The 15,335-nt window shown below is 41.9% G+C and overlaps 1 long non-coding RNA gene across 2 annotated transcripts in view; it reads left to right on the forward strand.

Annotated features, from left to right (window-relative positions):
* Positions 1-546: 546 nt before the first annotated feature.
* LOC117363799 overlaps positions 547-15,335 on the forward strand; it is a 31,349-nt gene continuing 16,560 nt past the window's right edge. For both annotated transcript variants that reach the window (XR_004540126.1, XR_004540125.1), the window contains exon 1: positions 547-800. This is a non-coding gene — a long non-coding RNA (uncharacterized LOC117363799). The remainder of the gene's footprint in view (positions 801-15,335) is intronic.

Genomic DNA, 15,335 nt, shown 5'->3' on the forward strand with positions numbered 1-15,335 from the left:
TTCAGGCTTCTTTCTGTTTCTTTCCTTGCACACCCTTTCTACTACTACTACTATTAATTCTTTCTATAGTGCTACCAGACAAACGCAGCACTGTACAGAGTCACAAAGAAGACAGTCCCTGCTCGAAAGAACTTACAGTCTAAACAGACAAGACAGACAAACAGGATGTCATGGATACAGTTAAGGGGAATGGTTAATCTGCTGGCTAGGTTGATGGACAGTGGAGAGTACAGGACAATCAAGCCATTATGACATCACTGATGAGGTTGACTCTTAGGCATTGGTGGGAATGAAGCATTATGACATCACAATCTCAGCTCTGCTTCCCAAACCTAAAACTCTTCACACTACTACTATGAATTATTTCTATAGCGCTACCAGACCCACACAGCGCTATACAGAGTCACAAAGAAGACAGTCCCTGCTCAAAAGAGCTTACAATCTAAACAGCCAAGACAGACAAACATGATGTCATGGAAACAGTTAAGAAGAATGGTTAATCTGCTGGCTGAGTTGGTGGGCAGGGGGGGAGTCTGATTATGGATTGAAGGCTATATTAAAAAAGTGGGTTTTTAGTCTGCTTTTAAACAAGGTAAAGAAAGGGGCTTGGCGGACAAACTCGGGTAATTTATCCCAGGCCTAGGGGGCAGCTACATGAAAGGAACGGAGTCTGGAATTGGCAGTGGAGGAAAAGGGTAAAGCCAAGAGCGGCTTATCTGAGCAACGGAGTTCTCTGGGAGGAATATAAGGAGAGAGAAGCGAGGAGAGATATTAAGGGGGCAGCAGAATGATACAAACTTGTAAGTCAGCTATAAGGTCTTGAACTGTATGCGATGGCAGATAGGGAGCCAGTGAAGTAATTTAAGGAGAGGGGTGACATGAGAGTAGCGAGGTTGGTGGAAGATGAGTGGTGCAGCAGAGTTTCTCTCTTCTTGCCCTCCCCTTGATTTTATCCCTGCACGCTTTTTCCTTTGCTCTTTGCCCTTTTTTTCTCTCTTTCTCTAGCTCCCTTCCACACTGTTCACCTCCCTGATTTTCCTCCTCCTGCTGTGCCTCTAGGGGGAGTGGGGAGGGAGGGGTGCCTTAAGGGCAGCAGCTGAAACCTTTAAGCAGATCTCTGAGGGGAAAAAAAAAAAAAAGGAAAGAAAAAGACTGAAGCGAAATAACAAATGGCAGCGGCTCAGGGACGTGTTCCAAGTGGTTTGTTGTCTCCTGGGAGCTTCTGAAGTGCTTTGGCCAGAGAAGTACTGAGCTATGTTTACCAGATTTCCCCCTGCCGTGACCCCTGGCGCATTGCTATATCTTCCTGTGCTGCTGGGGGGGGGCCTTCAGATGAAACCAGCAATTTCTCATAAACTGGTTTCCCCCTCAGATGTGAACGAGGACAGCAGCCATGGAAATCAATTGTCTGTTTTCGGGAAGGAATGATTTAAGCTCTATTGTATAGGTGACAGGGCTGGAAGGCTGCTTTGAAGGTTTTCAAACCTTGAGAAGAAATTTTCTAAACAGGCCTTTTTTCTTTTCTGATTGTTTCCTTGCTGGAAGGCTGCACTGTGCTGGCATTTTTCAAATATGCAAACTGGATGGAAATATGTGCACACACCAGGAAGGAAGAAAATCTCTGGATTAGCATTGTTCTAATAGTTTTGGGTTTGGCAGCAACACTGAGGCATAGTTTGGGCATATTTAAACTTGATCTTTTGTTGACTCCTTTTCCGTCACTGGACTGGCTTTACTAGGGGCCCCTTTCATCAAGCAGCACTAGCGTGTGCCTGCGTGGCAAATGCTCCTAAGCCCTTTAAATCCCTATGGGCTTTGGCGCATTTGCAGCGTCGGCTTGCGCTAATTTGTATCTGCACTTAGCAACTCTATTGAATGTCCGTGTCAAACTGTCCATTCTAACTTCCTGGGTAACTGACCCAGCCTCTTGTAATGTAATCCAACCTTGAACCTTGACAAATTCTCATACCATGAACATATCAGCAATGTGGTAAAATGCTGTTTTTTCCGCTTGCGCCTAATCCGTTCAATGTCTAAATTTCTGGAACCTAAATCATTGAATATTTTAATACACTCTTTGGTCATGTCCAAATTAGACTATTGTAATTCACTTTTATTAAACATTACACAAAAAGAAAAAAAACGTCTACAAATAATACAAAATACTGCAGTCAAAATCATTCATAATGGCAAAAAATACGATCACGTAACACCCTTTTTAATAGACTCACACTGGCTCCCGATTAATCAACGAATAACCTATAAAATATCACTTCTAACTTTCAAAGCTCTACTCAATAATGAACCTTTATTTATAGATCAACTATTAATTCCATATAGCTCGTCCCGAGCATTAAGATCAACTGCTTTAGGAACACTTACTGTACCTTCTCTAAAGATCATCGGAACCAGACGTCACGACATATTCTCAGTCATGGCTCCCCTTACTTGGAATGCCCTTCCTTTATACATTAGAGAAACCAAAGACCTGAACTTATTTAAATCTAATCTAAAAACTTTCCTTTTTAAAACTTCTTTTAATATTTAAAACCTTCTCACTTAGTATTTTTTTAATCCTTTTTTTTTTTTTTTTCCAGCAATTTTAAATAATTTCTATTTCTTTTTTTCTCAACTTCTCTTAATATGACTTTTTAAACCCCCAACCCTAATGTTTTTTCCTCTTTCATATTTTCCATTTCTTCTCCTCTGAGAAACGCAATATGTAACTTTAACCTACTTTATCCCTTCCCATTGTTTCTCAAGTTTGTCAGTATTGTCTGTCTGAAGTTTTTATGTACCTCTTTTAAAACTATGTATAGTATTTCTTTTTAATTGTTGCTCGCTTAGTACAAAATAGGCGATTTATCAAGATCAATAAAACTTGAAACTTGAACTGAATAGGCCGTCGGGCATCCAATCAGGACGCACGTTTTTAAAAAAAATAAACCTCCCCAAGGCAGGATGCCCATATTGTAGGCCTCCAGAGCGTGTCTACAGAGACACATAGTGACGCTTATGCACGCCCAAGGTGGGGTGTAGGCGTGGCTTCGCCCATAAATGGCCTTGGGCGGGCTTAAGCTGTGGTATATGTCTCTGTAGATGGGAGAGATATGCCTGAAATGAAGGCCTGCAACATGCTGGCCAATTCTGCATAGGATGCTGGTGTGTGATTGACAGGCAATTGGCTGCTGCTGATAACAGCACCCTATACAGGATCAGGCCCTATGTATTTAAGTGTTTTATACTGATCAGTATTAGAGATGTTTAATTTTTAACATGCACTATAATACCTTGCTCTATGAACTGAGGGATCTTCCACTGTCTCTTGACTACCTTTTTGCAGTTACACAACCACATTCAAAGCAGTTTACATACAGATACTCAAGCATTTTTTTTCCTATGTGTCCCAGTGGGCTCACAATCTATCTAAGGTACCTAGGGCAGTGGAGGATTAAGTTTCTTGCCCAGGGTCATAAGGAGCAGTGTGGGGTTTGAACCCACAATCTCAGGGTTCAGAGGCTGTAGCTCTAACCTCTGCATCACATTAGACACACACATTCGTGCACTCTGGTTCCCGTTCTGCTCAGGCCTGGCTCTGAATAAGGTGGTACCACCTCCTCTCCATTGATGGATATGTCAATGGCATTATCTCTTTGCTGGATATAGGGTAAACAAGGTGATCATCTGAGCTAAAGTATAATACTTACAGTTCATATATGCTCAGGGTGAGGAGGACAGTTTGAGTTGACAAGGAGTCTCTCAGAATCATTTTAGATAACCTCCTGTTTTCTCTGCCCTACAGCTGACCTCACTTCTTTTCCATCCATTAATTCTCTGTGCTAGAGTTTCAGGATCTTAAAGGCAGTGATGCTAATTTAAACTTGATCCTTGAGGTTATGGGCAAGGTCATGCATTTGGGCTGCAAAAACACAGGGGAACGGTACAGTTTAGGGGTGAAGAACTTATGTGCATGACTTGGGTGTGATTGTATGTGATGATCTTAAGGTGGCCAAACAGGTTGAAAAGGTGACGGTGACAGCTAGAAGGATACTAGGGTGCATAAGGAGAGTATGGCCAGTAGGAAAAAGGAGGTATTAATGCCCCTATATAAGACTGTGGTGAGACCTCATTTAGAATATTGTGTACAATTATAGAGGCCACACCTTCAAAAAGATATAAAAAGGATGGAGTTGGTCTAGAGCAGTGGTCTCAAACACAAACCCTTTGCAGGGCCACATTCTGGATTTGTAGGTACTTGGAGGGCCGCAGAAAAAATAGTTGTCTAATTAAAGAAATGACAATTTTGCATGAGGTAAAACTCTTTATCAGTTTATAAATCTTTCCCCCCTCCCCAAGGCCTGCATGTTCCCCCCTTCTTTGCAGCATCCTCCAGCTTCCCCCTGGCCGCCCAGTCAGTTTCAGCTAATTACCGCAGCCTGCAGAGAGGATTCTGGTACTGTAGCGTTCCTTGCAGGCTGCCATCGGTCTCCGCACATTCCTTCTGCCACAGTCCCGCCCCTACTCTGACACCAGGGGCAGGATAGCGGCAGAGGGAACATGCTGCTGAGGATGATGGCAGCCTGCAAGGAACGCTACAGCACCGGCAATCTTTTCTGCAGGCTGTAGTAATTAGCTGAAGGTAAGAGTGGGAGGGCCATGGAGGAAGCCGGAGGATGCTACAAAGAGCGGGCAGCACTAGTACAGATCGCAGGCTGCAAAATAGTACCTGGCGGGCCGCATGTGGTCTCTGGGCCGCGAGTTTGAGACCACTGGTCTAGAGGAAAGTTACTAAAATGGTATGTGGTCTTCATCATAAGGCGTATGGGGATAGACGTAAAGATCTCAATCTATATACTTTGGAGGAAAGGCGGGAGAGAGGAGATATGACAGAGCCGTTTAAATACCTATGTAATATAAATGCACATGAATCAAGTCTCTTTCATTTGAAAGGAAACTCTGCATAGGATAAAGGGCATAGGATGAAGTTAAGAGGTGATAGGCTCCAGAGTAATCTAAGGAAATACAGTACTTTTATACAGAAAGGGTGGTAGATGCGTGGAACAGTCTCCCAGAAGAGACTGTGTCTGAATTCAAAAGGGCCTGGTATAGGCACTTGGGAATGGGATCTCTTGGGAAAGAGAAAGAGATAATGGTTACTGCGGATGAGCAGATTAGATGGGCCATTTGTCCTTTATCTGCCATCATGTTTCTATATAGTAGGGCTTTAGGTGTTCCAATTTCCATAGTCTGTATATGAGCCTTATTGCTGCATTTTGACCTAGTTGTAGATGCGATTGCAACGTTTTAGAGCAAAGAACTAGTGTTTCATTACAGTAGTCTAGTCGAGATAGGATTACGGATTGCACTAAAATTCGGAAAGCCTATGTTTCGAAGTGCTGAATATCTCACTTAACTGGCTATGGGTTAGCTAGCTCCTGAAACCTGGGAATTCATTGTTAGTGCCCAGATATGGCCTGGCATTGAATTTCCAGGTTTAAATCTGTGGGTGGTCAGCAAAAAGCGTAATTTACTGTTCAGGCTTTTGATTACTGAATTTGTATTTGTGATATCAAATGTCTTGAGACACATTCTGTTTTTGGATTTAAAATGTTGAATGTATTTTATGTATGTTGTAAACTATCCATATTTGTAGATGTGTGGTATATAAGAAATTTTTAAATAAATATATAAATGATTGCTGCTTGATGAATATTGGATCCTACATTCATACTTGGCCCTCATTATGGAGAGAGAAAGGTTGCCATAATCATCAATCTTAGAGCCAAACCAATAAGATCACCCTTGTAAAGATGCCTACAGTGAAAAAAAAAAATACCACTTGTATTTTCTTTTTTAAAGTTCTTCAATTCTGATGGGTTAAAGAAGATATATTTGTTTACATAGAAATATAAGAAAAATCATTGCTCCTACTTGCCCCACCTTCCAAGACAAAAACTGTCTTATATGTGCCTGAGTTACCTTGGATACATCGGGGAAAATATTTACCTTTTAACCACAAAAAAAGAAAATCTTTTTTATTTTTTGAAAAACAGATTAAGTATACTGATTTTATCCACTTCTTTTTTTGACAAAGGTAACAAGGAGAGTAGCTCTGGAGTAGGGTTACCATATGGCTCCAGAAAAAGGAGGATGGATTGAGACATCCAGGTTTTACTTGCATTGCTTTCAATGGAAGTAAAACCCAGATGTCTGTCTGTTCTCCATATTTCCATTGAAAGCAATGGAAATAAAACCCAACCTCTTTTTTCTGGAGCCATATGGTAACCCTACTCCGGAGGAAACAAGGAGTGAGTGTGTGGTGCAGTAGTTAGAGCTACAGCCTCAGCACCCTGAGGTTGTGGGTTCAAATCCCTCACTGCTCCTTGTGACCCTGAGCAAATCACTTAAAATTAAAGCTTTTAAAAAGACTCTTCACTTCAGTTGGCAGGTGTACTATCCATTATGAGATGAGATGGTGAGGAGGTCCAGTTGAGACCTGGGTTCAACAAAATTCTTCAAATGAAATGGATCCACAAACACATGGAGGGCCATTTTTAAGGGGACTTCTGTGTCCTACTTTGGATATTTCCCCACAAGACTTCCAAACACTGGGCAGAAGAAATGGCTGTTTTTGAACCTGCAAGATGTTTAACTTTTTTTTTCTTTGAAAATGGTCCAGCTAGATGTCTAATTTGTTTTGTCATTATCGGGGGAACCCCCTCCCCCCATGCAAATTAAAAATGTTCAAAACAATCCATCTGCATGTAGGAGGAGCCAGCATTTTTAATGGTTTGCCCACACGAATGTGCCAGCAGAGCAGTGGGGCACCCTGGGGGGCACTGCTGTGAACTTCACATTAAGTGTAACAGGTACACATTTTACCATAACCCCCTGTACATTATATGGCGAGCCCTCCAAAACTCCCCCAAAACCTACTGTATCCACTTGTCTACCACCCCAATAGCCCTTATGCCTGTAGGTGTCACCTATATGGACCACCCCAGAGCCACAACTGGGTTCAGAAGTGTTCCAAAGCTCCTCACACAGAATAGTTGGTATTGATGGACTCATGCTTTCCACCCCAGGCGTAGTATTTAGAGTGGAATATGAGTCTGGGTCCCCTTTCTCTGCAGTCCACTGCACCAACCACCAGGCTACTCCAGAGACCTACTAGTTGCTCTAATAGGACTCACCATAACATCTGAAGCTGTCATAAGGACTAGTATGTATTGTTTCATTCACATCTTTGAGGGTAGGAGGGGGGTCAGTAACCACTGGGGGAGTAAGGGGGCATGCCTTCATGCCTCCAGTGGTCATCTAGTCAATTTGGCCACATTTTTGGTACTTATTATTGAAACAGGTCTTGCCTCAAATGTCCAAGTTTTGCCATGGACGTTATCCGCAACGTTCCATTATTGCAGAAAAAATGACCAAATCATAAGTCCAAATACAAAACAAAGTAAAGGGAACAGAAACCTCACGTCAAGTCTAACAAAGAAAGAACAAATGGGGAGTGGGATAGAAGATGTCAACCTTGAGACAAACAATCTTTTATTTCTATAAACTCAAAATAAAGAAACACATGAATAAAAACACATGTCTAAAAAGTCCTATAAACTTAATGTCCTTATAATGAAAGGATCCAGTTGATTGCCAAATCATAAGTCCACCCTAATCCTGCTAAAACACACCACCTCCAACATGCCCCCTTGAGATTTAGATGTCCTTCAATCAAACAGCATAGAAAACCATCTAAAAATGTGTTTTGAAAATGACAATTTGGACATTTTAGCAAACATAATGTCTAGATGCTTGAGTACCTGAGTATAAAACTGCTTAGATAACCTTGATAGGTGGTATATTAAAAAAAACCTAATAAACTTCAATGTAAACTTTATGTCATCAGTTTGGATGTTAATCTCTTTTGAAAATGAGCCCCATAGCATCCATAAAAGATGTTTAAAATTTCATTAAGATATCTTTTCAATGTTTCCAGCGGTGATAGTACTGATGCTGTAGGACAGTTTATGAAACAGAGGTCTGAACACCTCTCATAGCTCTAAAGTCTTTCCAACTTCCTCTGAATTACCATATTTCCTTTAATCACAACATTCTGCACTGCTTGTAAATCAGAGATGTATTTTTTCTAAATCCTTCAATCTAGCATCTTGCCTTCATAGAACTTCAGGACGAGAGCATGCCTGGGCTTGAAGAGATTGTGGAATTGTGTGGTGGCGGCGAAAAGGGCGAACAGAATGCTAGGAATGATAAAGAAGGGGATCACGAACACATCAGAAAAGGTTATCCATCCGCTGTACCGGGCCATGGTGCACCCTCACCTGGAGTACTGCGTACAGCACTGGTCGCCGTACATGATGAAGGATATGGTACTACTCGAAAGGGTCCAGAGAAGAGCGACTAAGATGGTTAAGGGGTTGGAGGAGCTGCCCGTACAGTGACAGATTAGAGAAATTGGTCCTCTTCTCCCTCGAACAGAGGAGATTGAGAGGGGACATGATCGAAACATTCAAGATACTGAAGGGGATAGACTTAGTAGATAAGGCCAAATTGTTCACCCTCTCCAAGGTAGGGAGAACGATTGGGCACTCTTTAAAGTTGAAAGGGGATAGATTCTGTACAAACATAAGGAAGTTCTTCTTCACCCAGAGAATGGTGGAAAACTGGAACGTTCTCCTGTCATAGGGGAAAACACCCTACAGGGATTCAAGACAAAGTTAGACAAGTTCCTACTGAACAAGGACGTACGCTGGTAGGGCTATTCTCAGTTAGGGCACTGGTCTTTGACCAAAAGGGCCACCCATGTGAGCAGACTGCTAGGCGCGATGTACCACTGGTCTGACCCAGCAGTGGCAATTCTTATGTTCTTATAAGTTTTTCCACCACAGTCTACTTAAGGGCTCCAAATACCAACCAGAGTAATATCACCAGCTGAAGTTGGCCCATCCAGGCATTGTATGTCCAGCTCTACTCACTCTGAGAATAGTCTCAGCCCAAACAGCAACCGGTTCTTACAAATCTTGTGTTAAAGGGAGATCTCATTCCACAGACAGCGAGAGGCCAGGTTGAGCGGCACCACCTTTGAGAAATCCCATGGTAACTCTTTGCTATCTACTTCAGTTCTCTGCCACTGTAGCCTATTCTCACTTCCAGGTCTGGAGGGTGTCTCACACGGGCCAGGGTTTAGTGAGATTTCTAATATAACCGGAAAGGATCTTTCTTCAACTAGCTGTGGACGAACCTCTGGCTCTTTTATTGCTTACCAGTGTGACAAAGTTTTCCAAACTCTGGTGGACCAAGTTTGAAGGTAATGCTTTTGCAAGCAGATGGGATCCTATTTTCCCTTTGCATTTCACCATATTATTCCTGCAGACTTTAACCCAGCAGATCACTGTAGAGCTCCCTGACACACATGCAATACAATGCAATAAACTCATATCCCGCTGTAGTAGGGTTACCATATGGCTCTAGAAAAAGGAGCATGGATTGAGACATCCAGGTTTTACTTTCACTGAAAGCAATAGAAGTAAGGAGGACATCTGGGTTTTTCTTCCGTTGAAAGCAATGGCAGTAAAACCCGGGTGTCTCAATCCGTCCTCCTTTTTCTGGAGTCATATGGTAACCCTACGCAGTAGCCCATTGAGAGTTTCGCACAGTGTAGAATATCAAGAAGCTAGAAAATTTTAGGAACATTACAAAAAATAAGCATTAATGCAGGTCTGACAACCTCATCTCAATCTTCCATCACAAACTTCTTAAACAGATAAGCTTTCAATACTTTTCAAAAATTTCTGGCGGGGCACTATTCATCCGATATGGGTGGCCCTACAGCAGGGGTGTCAAAGTCCCTCCTCGAGGACCGCAATCCACCCCTGTACTAGTATCACCAGACATTCTGGATTTGTCCCACTTTCTTGAGTCATCCAAGGACACAATTACAAAACGTGCTACACTCCTGGTAGCTTTCAAAACAGAACGAGAGAAACAAGCTATTTTGAAGTTATATTTTACTAAGAAACAAGCTCTATTTTGTGGCCGAGTGTTAATATTTCCTGATGTCTCTAAGCAGACTCAGTTTAAGAGGAAACATTTTCTATCGCTTAGCCTTAGGACAAAGGCTTTAGCGGTGGGTGCGACCTTCTTCTTAAAATTTCCCTGTAAGTGCCTTATCTCATTTGCAAGTGACAAATATGTGTTTCTGGATCCAGCCCAGTTAGAAGATTTTCTTAGAGATAAACCTTTGCAGATAGTTTCTTAAAAAACTATTTGTTTGTTTGCTAGGGAGGAAATGTAATACAGGCCCTTACTGTCATTGATGCTGTGCAAATCCACAATTTAAATCAGAATCTAACACAAGTTATGTCTTGGCTGAGAAATAAAACAAAAACAAAAAACTGTGGATACAGATGTTCTGGAGATAATTTATTATACACTGACATATAAAAACATGAAAATTCAATTTAAAAAGTACAATGATAAAAAATACAGCGATAAAAATCCAACCGGACCCTACATGGTCCGTGTTTCGGCGAACACGCCTTCCTCAGGGGTCCAATGGTTTGCAAACTCACATATAAAGAATTGGACTGAAAACAGTCTATTGTCTTTAAATATGTGAGCAAAGAACACCGCAGACAAGCTGAAGTAGTAAAAAAACACGTTTAAAATATTTGGGTATCATGATTCAAAGAACATTGGAAGATACAATGACAGTAAATGAAAAATCCTTATTATTGAAAGTCAAAGAAATGTGTGAACATTGGAACCCACTACATCTTTCTTGGTGGGGGAGAGTCCAAATCATCAAAATGATGATTTTGCCTGTGGTTTGTTACCAAATGAGTATGTTACCCGTTTATTTTCAAAGTTCCTTTTATAAGAAATTAAATGGGATTCTTATAAAATCTATTTGGCGTGGTAAAACGGCTAGAATAGCCTTAGAATCATTGCAAAAATCACAATTAGCGGGGGGTGGGGGGGGGGGGTAAATTTTCCAAAGCCTTCATATTGCTTCAGGGTATGTACTGGATCCTTTCTGAACTCATGGAGAATCTACCAGATTGGCTGATATTAGAGAGTCATCTCATGTCCCCATTACATCTGAGCCACATTTTGAGTATCAAGCTGCCTAGAATATATAAGGACAATAGTATTCTTCTTTCCACCTGGAATACATTAAAATGTATTCATAATTTAACACCTACTCCAATACAACAATCCACGTGTCAATCCCTATAGTTAAACTCCAAGTTACAGATCGGCGAGTCTAAAATCCTCTGGAAACATTGGTTGCAGGCAGGCATACGAACTTTAGATGATGTGATTCAGAATGGGAAAAAGGTAAATTTATTACAGCTGCAACAATCATTCGGCATTTTGAAATCTTAAGGGTACAAATGGTTGCAGTTGAAACAAGCCATTCGGAAAGGGTTCCCCGATTTGCGAAATTAAAAAAAAAAAACAGTATAGCTTGCCGGGCCTATATTTCCAGATAGATTGGAAAGGGCACCAGGTAGCACAAGTGGTACAAATTAATATCTGAATATTTGGATAAAAAACCTAAAACAAGCCTAAAAGACATTTGGAGCATTGAGATAAAGCAGCAGATTTCTGCTACTCAATGGCCATGTATTTGGACTTGGAGAAAGAGATGTACACTTCCCCCTCCCCATTCGCGGTTTCGGTAATCACGGTTTCACATATTCGTGATTTTTTGGGGAGGGGGAAAAAAGAAAAAAAAAAACATCGTTAAGTCTTCCCCCCGGCATCCCGGCCTTACCTGGTGGTCTAGCGGGCTTTGGGGGCAGGAGCGATCTTCCTACGCTCCTGCCCCGTGCAGATCTCCATTAGGAAATAGCTGTAGGGAGTTCCCGTCGTAGTCTCGAGAGACTACGGGAACTCACAGCAGCCATTTCCTAATGGTGATCTGCACGGGGCAGGAGCGTAGGAAGATCGCTCCTGCCCCGAAAGCCCGATAGACCACCAGGTAAGGCCGGGAAGGCGGGAGGGAGGCGGGGGTGGGTCAGAGCCGGATATGCGCGGTTTTTTGCCATTCTCGGTCCGGCTCTGCCCCTATCCCTCGCGAATCCGGAGGGAGAAGTGTACAGCGTCAGCTTCTATGAGACAGGCTTGTTTTTTTCTGTACTATAGAATTTTTTGGACCCCTGTTCGTTTGCAAAAGTTAGATAGTTCTCTAAAGGATCTTGAAATAGGGACACTGGATCACCTGTTGTTTTATTGTCCCTTGATACTCAACTTTTGGAAATCTATATGGGGTAAAATCAATAGGATATTGGAAACCTCTATCCCAATGTCATATGACATTGTTTTGTTTGGAACTTTATTACAACTCAAAAGTTCAGTTAATGCAAACAAGAACGGATCACTTCTTATCATGACAGGGGTAGCTATGCACTGCAGCTTGTACAACCTGTCTGTATCTCGCCTCGTTAACATTTCTCTTTTTGTACTTTTTGTATGTTAAGATCAATAAAATCTTTGAACTTAAAAAAAAAAGAAAGGAAAAACTGGGATAGATTTAGGGCTCCTTTTACGAAGCTGCGTTAGCGGTTTAACGCACATAATAGCGCGTGCTAATTTGCCGGCCGTGCTAGCCGCTACCGCCTCCTCTTGAGCAGGCAATAGTTTTTTGGCTAACGCAGGGGTTAGCGTGCGCTACAAATGTGCGTGCGATAAAGCCGCTAACGCAGCTTCATAAAAGGAGTCCTTTTAAACTTTTGGTGGGAAACCCTTTGCCAATTTTATAGATATGAGTGAATGAAATTCAGAACTGGGGCATTATAAAAAATTTAGAGACTTGGGTCCATTAAAGAAATTTGTAAAAAACTGATCACTAGTATAAGCCTTTAATTTCTAAAGGAGTTTCACACACATCCAGGGAGGGTGGGAGGGAGGGATAGGGGGATGAAATGTACTTATATTATTATTTGTTAAATAAAGTGCTGTTTTATTGTACCAATGGTTTGTGTATTCTATTACACTTTGTATTTGTTTCAAAATTAATAAAGAATTAAAAAAAAAAAATACTTATCTTCAAATTAAGCAGCATCATTGTCCAAAGGAGAGACCAAACTGGCAAGAGCGGATAGCGTAGCTGGTTTTAAGAAAGGTTTGGACAATTTCCTAGAGGAAAAGTCCATAGTCTGTTATTGAGAAAGACATGGGGGAAGCCACTGTTTGCCCTGGGTCAGTAGCATAGAATGTTGCTACTCCTTGGGTTTTGGCCAGGTACTACTGACCTGGATTGTCCACCGTGAGAATGGGCTACTGGGCTTGATGGACAATTGGTCTGACCCAGTATGGCTATTCTTATGTTCTTACTTGAGCCAAGTATAGGACAATTAATCCATTATAACATCACTGATGAGGTTGGCTCTGAGGCACTGTGGAATGAGGCATTATGACATCACAATCTCAGCTCTGGAATGTTGCTCTCATTGGGGTTCAAGAATGTTGCTATTCTTTAAGTTGCTGGTATGTTGCTACTCTTTGGGTTTTGGCCAGGTACTAGGGACCTAGATTGCCCATCATGAGAATGGACTACTGGACTTGATGGACCATTGGTCTGACCCAGTATGGCTATGCGTATGTTCTTACATGAGACAAGTATAGGGCAATTAAGCCACTGTAATCTCACTGATGAGGTTGGCTCTGAGGCACCGTGGAATGAGGCATTATGACATCACAATCTCAGCTCTGGAATGTTGCTCTCATTAGGGTTCCAGAATTTTGTTAATTCTTTGAGATGCTGGAATGTTGCTACTCTTTGGGTTTTGGCCAGGTACTAGGGACCTACATTGGCCATCACTAAAGCAACAAAGGTAGTGAAGACGGGAGGTGAGGTAATGAGTAATGTCACAACAAAACAAATCCTCACTCATCAGGGGTAAATCTTCCAAAACTTTCACTGAAGAATTTCTTCTCATTCAAAAATCCATACAGACAACTGATAATTCTTAATCTTTATCTTTATTGTATTCAAATATTGCTTGCCCCAACTTTAAGGAGCTGCCCCTGCCCTGAGAGTGAGAGGACGTATGAATGAGTGCTCCCCTTGGAACCCTTGAAAAAGCCTTTCGAGGCGAAACGGGTCCCGTCGGGCCTTAAAGTTGGGGCAAGCAATATTTGAATACAATAAAGATAAAGATTAAGAATTATCACAGTTGTCTGTATGGATTTTTGAATGAGAAGAAATTCTTCAGTGAAAGTTTTGGAAGATTTACCCCTGATGAGTGAGGATTTGTTTTGTTGTGACCTACATTGGCCACCATGAGAACGGGCTACTGGGCTTGATGCACCGTTGATCTGATCCTGTAAGACTATTCTTATGTTCTTATGAATGTGTATGTATAGTAGCCCCCAATCTTTTGGCAACTGAAAGTTCAGATTTACGATGTAGGACAGAGTGCCACCAAAAATGAACATTTAAGTAAGTGGAAGGATTTCCAATTAGCAAGTCTCATCCTCTTTCCCTAAGACATGTTGACCTTCACCAATGGATTCTAGTCTTCTATTTGTGGTACAGAATATTGCCCAGCTGTAGTATAAGGCACTCTGCTTGAATTCTTGTGCATTTGGAATTATCTCAGAAAAGTGCACTCAGGGGAACTAAGATGGCGACGGGCTAGTTGCTGTTGTGAGCGTCGTACTTTTACCTTCCTGTTTCCTCTATAGAATTATCGGTGGAAACCGGTGTTCTTTACCTGTTTAATTATGCCTCCGAAAAGGAAGGCTTCTGTCCGGCCAAATCTCTCTACGCCGGGACAGTTGATGATGGACTCTTTTACAACAAGCACCCCATCTGTTGTCGGAGTTGAGCCGCCTGCTTTAGCTTCAGAGGAAGGAGCCTCTGGAACCTTTGGGCCTGACATTTCTTTGTCTCCTCCGTCTATCCTGCCTCCTCCGCGACCAGCGTCAGGCTTCAGTGACGTTGCAGTGTCTCCAAGCCCGATAGGCTGGTTGCAGACACATGCAGAGAGAGCTGAGCTGCTGCCAGTCGCTGAATCTCGAGTTACTCAAAGAGAGGGAGAGATACTCTCTCCTCCTCCCGCGGTGGTAACCCTGGATGGCATCTGGTGTATGCTACAAAGACTGGAAGCTGCTGTATTGAAATCTTCTTCTGAATTTACAACGGTTGTGAGTAAAATCGACAACTTAACAAAATCCATAGAACATGTAAAGAAAGACACAAGTGAAAAAATTGATTTAATTAACAAAGAAGTATCATCTCTTCAACAATTAACTGGGAATATGGCAAAGGATAAACTTTATACTTTAAGGAAATTTGAACAGATTGA

This window comes from Geotrypetes seraphini, chromosome 7, assembly GCF_902459505.1.
Source record: "Geotrypetes seraphini chromosome 7, aGeoSer1.1, whole genome shotgun sequence".
In the NCBI taxonomy this organism is placed as follows: Eukaryota; Metazoa; Chordata; class Amphibia; order Gymnophiona; family Dermophiidae; genus Geotrypetes; species Geotrypetes seraphini.